This window comes from Callithrix jacchus, chromosome 15, assembly GCF_049354715.1.
Source record: "Callithrix jacchus isolate 240 chromosome 15, calJac240_pri, whole genome shotgun sequence".
Classification (NCBI taxonomy): Eukaryota; Metazoa; Chordata; class Mammalia; order Primates; family Cebidae; genus Callithrix; species Callithrix jacchus.
The window spans coordinates 45,495,704-45,504,747 of NC_133516.1; positions in this window are offsets into that span (position 1 = coordinate 45,495,704).

The window sequence follows — 9,044 nt, forward strand, 5'->3', positions numbered from 1 at the left end:
CACATCCAAGCAGAGGTTTGCACAAACAAATGAAAAGAAATACAAAGCTTTATTTCAAAATATGAACCCCAAAGATGTCCATGCCCTAATCCCTGGAACTTATGAACATGTTTGGTGACATGGCAAAGGAGAATTGAGTCTACAGATGAAATTAAGGTTGCTAATTGTCAGACATTGAGAGGGACATATTATCTTGTATTATGGAATGGACCTTTCTCTTTATTATTTCCATGGTCTTATCAAAAAAGTGGATATAATTCTAAAAGCTTGCCTGGTCACTGGGAGACAGAGAATGAAGCTAGAAGGGAGGAGACCTCTGATTCGGACCTAATCTTTTAGCTCAGGCACTGGGGAACTTGGCAAACTACTTCATTTTCTTGTCAAAAAGAGAAGAGGATTTTCTCACAGTGTGTTTCATGTAACACCAGTTTGTGAGAAGCATTATGTATGTAAATTTTTCTATAGTTAAATAAATTTGGCCTTGTGTGTTTGTCTTGCCATGTTCCCTTCTTGGAAATTTACAATGTCCATTAGCATATTAAAGGCTCTGAGAAGTCCTGCAGCCAATTAAGCACTTTGCTTAAATTCAGTATCCCCCAAATATCATTGAGCATAGATACCTTTTTTGGTGAAACATTATTTAAAGTGTGTTTCAAGGAACACACTTTGAGCAACCTCAACAACTTCAATGTAAGCTCTGTGAGGGCAAAGGTCATATCTGTTTGTTTAGAGTGCCTGGTACAGAGTAAAACAAGGGGCTGGGAGACTATGGTCTGCAGGCAAGATCTAGCTCATGAGTTAAGCATGGTTTCTACATTTTTAATACTTGGGAAAATATTTACAAAAACAGTATTTTTTACAACACACACAAAGAATATAAAATTCAAATTCCAGAATCCACACATAAATGTTTCATACACCACGCCCATTTGTCTGTGTATCTTCTATGACCAATTTCAAATGGCAATGGCAGTTGTATAATTGCAACATAATGACAGTAATGGCCCCACAAAGCCTGAAATAGTGAGTATCTGGCCCTTTATAGCAAAGTTTGCAGATCCCTAGAGTAGACACTCAACTAAATTGTTCAGATGAATAAATATCTTTAACATTCATTATTCTTGCCACTCTCCATGCCAAGCTGCCTCATTTTCTGGGGAGAAGATCAAGGTTATAACTGGTCCAGAACGAGGCCTTCCTTTGTTTAATTGGTCTTGTCTTCTTTTTTTCTGGTCTCTACTGTAGCTCATTTAAGCAATTACTTGAGCTGAGCAATTGTTTGAATTCCAGGTCTTCTCCACATACCTCACATGTTCCTTAGTTTGCTTCATGAGAGTCTTTCTCAGATATTAATCACAAACATATGGCAATGTCAGGAAGGAGAGAAAAAAGGAATTAACACTTGGGTGATTTTGGCTGGGATGTCAGCTTTCCCACCATTTTTGTTTGGAAGGGATGAACATAGCAAGAAGAGAAAAGGTGGGGTGGGGTGCTTTGGACTTCTTTGTAAACATTCTGATGTAAAGCATGCAAATCACCCCCTGAGATAAGACCTAGAACACAGATTCTCACTACCACAACCCAAGTTGAAGAGGCAGCACAGGACACTGGAGTCAGACAGAAAGAATATGGTCTGAACCCTAGCCACTGCTACTTAGTTTCCATGTAACCTTAGGCAACAAACTTAATTCTCTTACTTAGAAAAAGGGCCTCCCCAGCATCAACCTGATATCAAATCCCGGCAGAGATACAACAAAAAAAGAAAATTTCAGGCCAATGTCCTTTATGAACACCGATGCAAAAATCCTCAATAAAATACTTGCAAACCAAATCCAAAAGCAGATCAAAAAGCTTATCCACCACAATCAAGTTGGCTTCATCCCCTGGTTGCAAGGCTGGTTCAACACATGCAAGTCAATAAATGTGATTCATCACATAAACAAAACTAAAGACAAAAACCACATGATTATCTCAACAGATGCAGAAAAGGCCTTCGATAAAATTCAACATCTCTTCATGTTAAAAAAAAAACTCTCAATAAACTAGGTATTGAAGGAACATAACTCAAAATAACAAGAGCCAAATATGACAAACCCATAGGCAATATCATAAGAAATGGGCAAAAGCTGGAAGCATTCCCTTTGAAAACTGGCATGAGACAAGAATGCCCTCTTTCGCTACTCCTATTCAACACAGTATTGGAAGTTTTGGCCAGGGGAATCAGGCAAGAGAAAGAAATAAAGGGTACTGGTATTCAAATAAGAAGAGAGGATGTCAAATCATCCTTGTTTGCAGAGGACATAATCCTATACCTAGAAAACCAGATCATCTCAGCCCCAAAGCTTGTTAAGCTGATAAACAACTTCAGCAAAGTCCCAGGATACAAAATCAATGTGCACAAATCACTAGCATTCCTATATACCAACAATAGGCAAGCAAAGAGCCCAATCATGAATGAACTCCCATTCACAAATGCTACAAAAAGAATAAAATACGTAGGAATACAGCTAATAAGGAAAGTGAAGAACCTCTTCAAGGAGAACTATAAAGCACTGCTCCAAGAAATCAGAGAGGAAACAAATGGAAAAACATTCCATGCTCATGGACAGGAAGAATCAGTATCATGAAAATGGCCATACTACCCAAAGTAATTTATAAATTCAATGTTATTCCCATTAAACTACCTTGACATTCTTCACAGAATTAGAAAAAAAATTAATTTATATGGAACCAAAAAGGAGCCCAAATAGCCAAGACAATTCTAAGCAAAAAGATCAAGCTGGAGGCATGATGCTACCCAACTTCAAACAATACTACAAGGCTATGGTAACCAAAACTGCATGGTACTAGTATAAGAACAGACACATAGACCAATGGAAGAGAATAAAGAACTCAGAAATAAGACTGCACACCTACAAACATCTGATCTTTGAGAAACCTGACCAAAACAACCAATGGGGCAAGGATTACTTATTTAATAAATGGTACTGGGAGAACTGACTAGTCATATGCAGAGAATTGAAACTGGGCTACTTCTTTATACCATATACAAAAATTAACACATGATAGATTAAAGACTTAAATATAAAACCCAAACTATAGAAATCCCAGAAGAAAATCTAAGCAATGCCATTCAGGACATAGGTACAGGCAAAGATTTCATAATGAAAATGACAAAAGTGGTTGCAACAACAAAAGCAGAAATTGAAAGAAACCATCATCAGAGTGAACAGAAAACCAACAGAATGGGAGATAAGTTTTGCAATCTATTCATCTGTCAAAGTTCTAATATTCGGAATCTACAAGAAACTCAAACAAATTTACAAGAAAAACAATAAACAACCCTATTAAAAAGTGGGCAAAGAACATGAATGGACACTTCCCAAAAGAAGACATACATGTGGCCAACAAACATGTGACAAAAAGCTCAACATCACTGATCATTAGAGAAATGCAAATCAAAACCACAATGGTCAGAAGGGCTATTATTAAAAAGTGAAAAAACAACAGATGCTGGTGAGGTTGTAGAGAAAAAAGAATGCTTTCACGATATTGATGGGAGTATGAATTAGTTCAACCATTGTGGAAGACAGTGTGGTGATTCCTCAAAGACCTAGAGGCAGAAATACCATTTGACCCAGCAAAGCCATTACTGGGTATATATCCAAAGGAATATAAATCACTCTATTATAAAGATATATGCACACATATATTCATTGCAGCACTATTCACAATAGCAATGATATAGAATCAACCTAAATGCCCATCAGTTATGTCCTGGATAAAGAAAATGTGGTGGTACATATACACTATGGAATTCAATGCAGCCATAAAAAAAGAATGAAATCATATCCTTTGCAGGGACATGGATGGAGCTGGAAGCCATTATGCTCAGCAAACTAACACAGGAACAGAAAACCAAACACTACATGTTCTCACATATAAGTGGGAGTCTAATGATGAGACTACATGGACACATGGGGAAAACAACACACAGTGGGGCCTGTCACGGGTTGGGTGGGTATGAGAGAGCATCAGAAACAATAGCTAAGGGATCCTGGGGTTAATACCTAGGTGATGGGATGATCTGTGCAGCAAACCACCATGGCATATGTTTACCTACTTAACAAACCTGCACATCCTGCACATGCACCCTGGAACTTAAAGTAAAACTTGCAAAAAAATTTCTAAAATAAATGCTTTTGACAGGCAAAATATATAAATAAAAGAAACATAATTCGGTGGCTCACGCCTGTAATCGCAGCACTTTGGGAGGCCGAGGCGGGTGGATCACAAGGTCAAGAGATCGAGACCATCCTGGTCAACATGGTGAAACCCCGTCTCTACTAAAAATACAAAAAATTAGCTGGGCGTGGTGGCGCGTGCCTGTAATCCCAGCTACTCAGGAGGCTGAGGCAGGAGAATTGCCTGAACCCAGGAGGCGGAGGTTGCGGTGAGCCGAGATCGCGCCATTGCACTCCAGCCTGGGTAACAAGAGTGAAACTCCGTCTCAAAAAAAAAAAAGAAAAAGAAACATAATTACACTGTATAACAGGGATAAAGGTTAATTCACGTACTGTATGAAATGAGAAGTCTAAGTTAATATTGATAATAGCTAACACAGTTTTACACTAATTTTAGTAGTGGGTTCCTAGGCAATCAAAACTTTAAACCTAGTAAGAGACTTAACGTTGGTTACCTGAAGAAAGGACACATAGAAGTTCATTCCTAAGTGAGCTTTCTCCTTAGATCACTAACTCTTAATTGAAACATATACAGGAAAAAACTGTTTCTCATAGTGTGAAGAAGTTGGCTAGTTTGTATAGAAGAAAAAAGTACTTAAAAATATAAAATAAAATTTAAAAAAAGAAAGGAAACAGGCCTCCCTAGCCCTCTCCATGTCTCCCCTTTCCTCCCTGTAGTCAGCCATGCCAGCCCACCTTCTCTTCCTCAAAGTTGCCAACTCATATTAGCTGCTGTTTCTGCCAGGAAGGTCCCTCCCCTCCATCCCCTAGCTGTCTCTTTAGCTGGCTCGCTCTTTCATCTTTGAGGAGCCCCTTGGAGGAGATCCCATGCTCCTCCTGACTACCTCCACTGTACTCTGTACTTCATAGCACTTAGCACCATTGAAACCATGCACTCGCGTACCTACATCGCATTCATTATGTCTCCCCTTTAGACAAGCACTGCCCAATAGAACTGTCATATGAGCCATAAATGTAATTTTAAATGTCCTCACAGTCACACTGGTTTAAAAACTGAAAGGAAGCTGATGAAATTCATTTTAATCATATGATTTATTTAACCCAATATCCAGAATGTTACCATTTCAATGTGTCATCAATATTAAAAAAATTATTAAAGGTATGTTTTACATTTTTTTCCACACTAAGTTTTAAAGATCCAGTGTGTATTTTACACTTCACAGTCCAATTCAATTTGGACCAGTCCCATTTCAAGGTTTGGTACTCTCTCGCAGCCAATGGCTTCGTAGTGGACAGCCCAGCCATGAAGACTAAACTCCCTGAGGACACACAGCACATCTATCTTACTGCTGAGTCTAAAGCAACAGCCTGTTTTGCTTAAAGGAAGAGCCCGATAAGTACTTGTTTTGGGATGTGATTTTTTTCATTTTTTTAGAAAGAATGGTTGTAGCAAGGAAGAAATGGTGGTACAGAGAGAGGAAGCGATTGGCTCAAGCTCACAGGAATAATTAATGCTAAAGCAACTCTAGCTTCCAACAGCCAACTCTGAAAAGAAACTGTATTGGCCCTGTGCCTCATGGAAACTCTTTGTAAGAATCTCCCAGGTCAATCTGCCACTCTGGATGCAAACGGGCTCCCAAAGGTCAGCCCAAAGCACATTTATTAAAAGCTTTACCTTGAAAGATATGGAAAGTTTGGTTTTACGAGAAAAGTTTTCATTCTATTACCTTGTAAATCCTATCAATTGATAGGTATTATGTAAGTGGCATTAACAGGCTCTGTGCCGACTACTGCAGATGCTATTTTGAAACTCCTGTACAGCTATTATATTATCAGTGGTGATTTCCTTCAGGATTCAGGATTCTAGTCAGAGCTGCAAAGTGAGTCAGCATTAGCCTTCTCTCCTGAGGTTTGTGAGGGTGTGAGTAGCGTGTGTGGGTGCTGGGGAGGCAGCACGGAATGTGGTCAGCATACTTCACATTCCTAGCCTTGATTTACCCCTTCTGACAGAGTAGGGTTAGTCATAAAACCTCCCTCCTTCAGAAGTTTTCATTGTAAATGAAGGGACAGCAATCACTCCCCATCAAAAAAGAACGCAGAGATGCAAAAAATACAGGCTCAGCCTGAACTTATTTATAAGTAGAACAAAGACTTGCAAAACAATATCATGGTATGTTTCTATTTTCCCAATAAAATGCATATTTCACATATTTATATTAAAGGAAAGTAGTTTGGAAGATTGCTTTTCAAAATATTAATTATATTTATAATTAGCTGGTGAAATTATGAAGGATTTTTAATTTTTCTGCTCTTAGTTGACTCATAGTTTTGAATTTTCTTCAGATATGTATTACTTGTGCAGAAAGGTAACAATTGAATATGTAAATAAGCCTGTGCACACACACATACACTCATATATGATCCCAAACATTCCAACAGTCTTTAAGTGATAATTATTTTTTGAAATGCCCAATGAAACCCATTATTTCTTTAGCTTTTCAGTAAATGACTCTGGCCCTTTCAAGCTCAAATAGTCCCAAGGACAAGAAATCTGCTGCCCTTGGTATTACCAACAGCATGAGGAATGTAGCCTCCCAAGTAGTGTAAACAGAAATCACTACCCACCTGCAAGCCACAGGGGGTGAGGGAGCCTTCCCCAGGATGGAGGTGTGGAAGTCAGAGAGCTGGCCTGAGATTCGGCACAGCTGCTAGCAGCCTTGTTAGAAATTCAACATCCTTAAATAGGATGGTTGCCAAAGAAGGTGTTAAACAGGCAATCAACCTTCTTCTGTTTTGGTGATTAATTCAAGTAGCCATTTCCCACTTCCCTGAGAGAAGAGTTCAGATCAAGATCTAGGCCTGCAAAGGGGTATTTCAAAATATTCTAAGGGTTTAGATTCCCTTACCAGGAGGCTGCTACCCCAGGCAGAACTCTTAGGCCAGTGGTTATCAACTACGTAGACTCTGCTTTTCAGGAGACTTTCAGCAATGCCTGAAAACATTGTTTGGTTGTCACAACTGGTGGCTGCTACTGGTATCTGGTAGGTAGAGTCTAGAGATGCTGCTAAGCCTCCCACAAGGCACAAGACAGCCCACTACAACAAATAATCATTCAGCCCAATGTTAATAGTGCCAAGGTTGAGAAACCGTATCTTAGATAAGGAGAGAAATTCTTTGATGCTTTGAAGGAAGGCCTACATTTTTTTGCCGAAATGAACCATATCACTGATATGTGGCTGTATTCTCATTGGTCAACAGGCTTAAAGAAATTCTCTGAATGTTCTCAGCATCTTGAATATAACACCTATCAGTGAATACTCACCTTAGGCAGGCACGCACAATGAGCTTCCTTCAGCAAGCCAGCTCCAATCTGTTGGTAGTGACTTTCAGGGTGGGTTCTCTGGAAGCAGATCCTGAGATGGTGTTTGAAGTAGGAGATGTTTATCAGGCATCAGTGGTTGCAAAGGGAGAAGCAAGATTTGGCAGAGGGAGAAGACAAACTCAGTGCAAGTCTGACAAAACCTCGGCCAGCCTGGAGAAGACTTCTGGAGCTAGTATTGGTATTTCTCATTAGAAGGAACAGCTGTGTCTTTATAAATCCCCTCCCCTAGCAACCACCTGACTCAGTCACGAGGTGAATGCTCTCCTATTTAGGGAGTGCATTGCCACTGAGGCCGAACTTAAAGTTGCTGACACCTGGAGTGAGTATGTTCTACTAACCACACTCCCTACAGCTGGACATCAAGGCCTTCCTTGAAAGGGAACCTGGGTCTCATACCTTCATGTGTATACCACAGGATGCATCCACACTCAGCAAATAGGCATGCTACAGTCCATTAGCAATGCCTCCCATAGTCCATCTGTGCTAGGTATTTGGCAACTCTACATTAGAAACAGGGGCCGAGGGGTAAGGCCTGTAATTCCAATATCTTGGCGGCACCTGAAAATCAACTGTGTCTGGAGGAAAACCAAAAAGAAGGTATGCCAATGAGAAATGGAAACTGCCTCCCATCTACTTAACTATCTGTTGGGCTGGATTGAAAATGGAAGTGTTCCTTTTCTTTTTCACGATACATTACCTTTCCTTTGTTTATTCCATGTCATTTATTACAAACTCACTGTGTGAAGAATTTGGCTTTTATCCGATTCATTAAATTTGTGCCTTCAGTCCCATGGGCTTCTTCAGTCTCTGCAGTCCTAACTAGAAAAGCCTAGTACTATAATAAGTGGCCTGTAAGAGTCCACTTAACCTTCTCTGCTAAGCATCCACTAGCTTTGACTTCGGAAGGTAAGTAAGACTTACCTCACGTTATTTGCCATACTTACATTATTTTTGTGGATTAGTTGAAATGGTCCAAAACTGTTGAGAAGGAGATAATTATTTCCTTTTCTAGTAAGAAATCATGTGAAGATCCAGTGTATTGTGTGAGGAGCTAGACAGCTCACACAGCTAATAACAATAATAGTACTAGTGACTTTGGTTATTATACTAAATATAATCATGATTTTACAAACACTGTGGGTTAGATGTTATGCTAATCATTTTATATAAATTGATTACGGTGTTCAGTGTTGATTTTTAATTTAAAAAAGACATTTTTTTTAAAAAGTTCAAATGATAGTCTTTATCCACAAGCATTACCTGCAATCAGATAGGTTGTTGTTTTTGAAGATGCTGCATAACGTTAATAAAGAACTGTGTAAACCAAATGCTATTATTCACTACAATAATCACAAACTAAATTTGTTTTAGGTCCAATGGGATGTCTGGACTGGCCCTACAGCCGTGTGCACTAGCAGCAATGTGTGCAATATATCAAGAACACAATAAAACTGCCA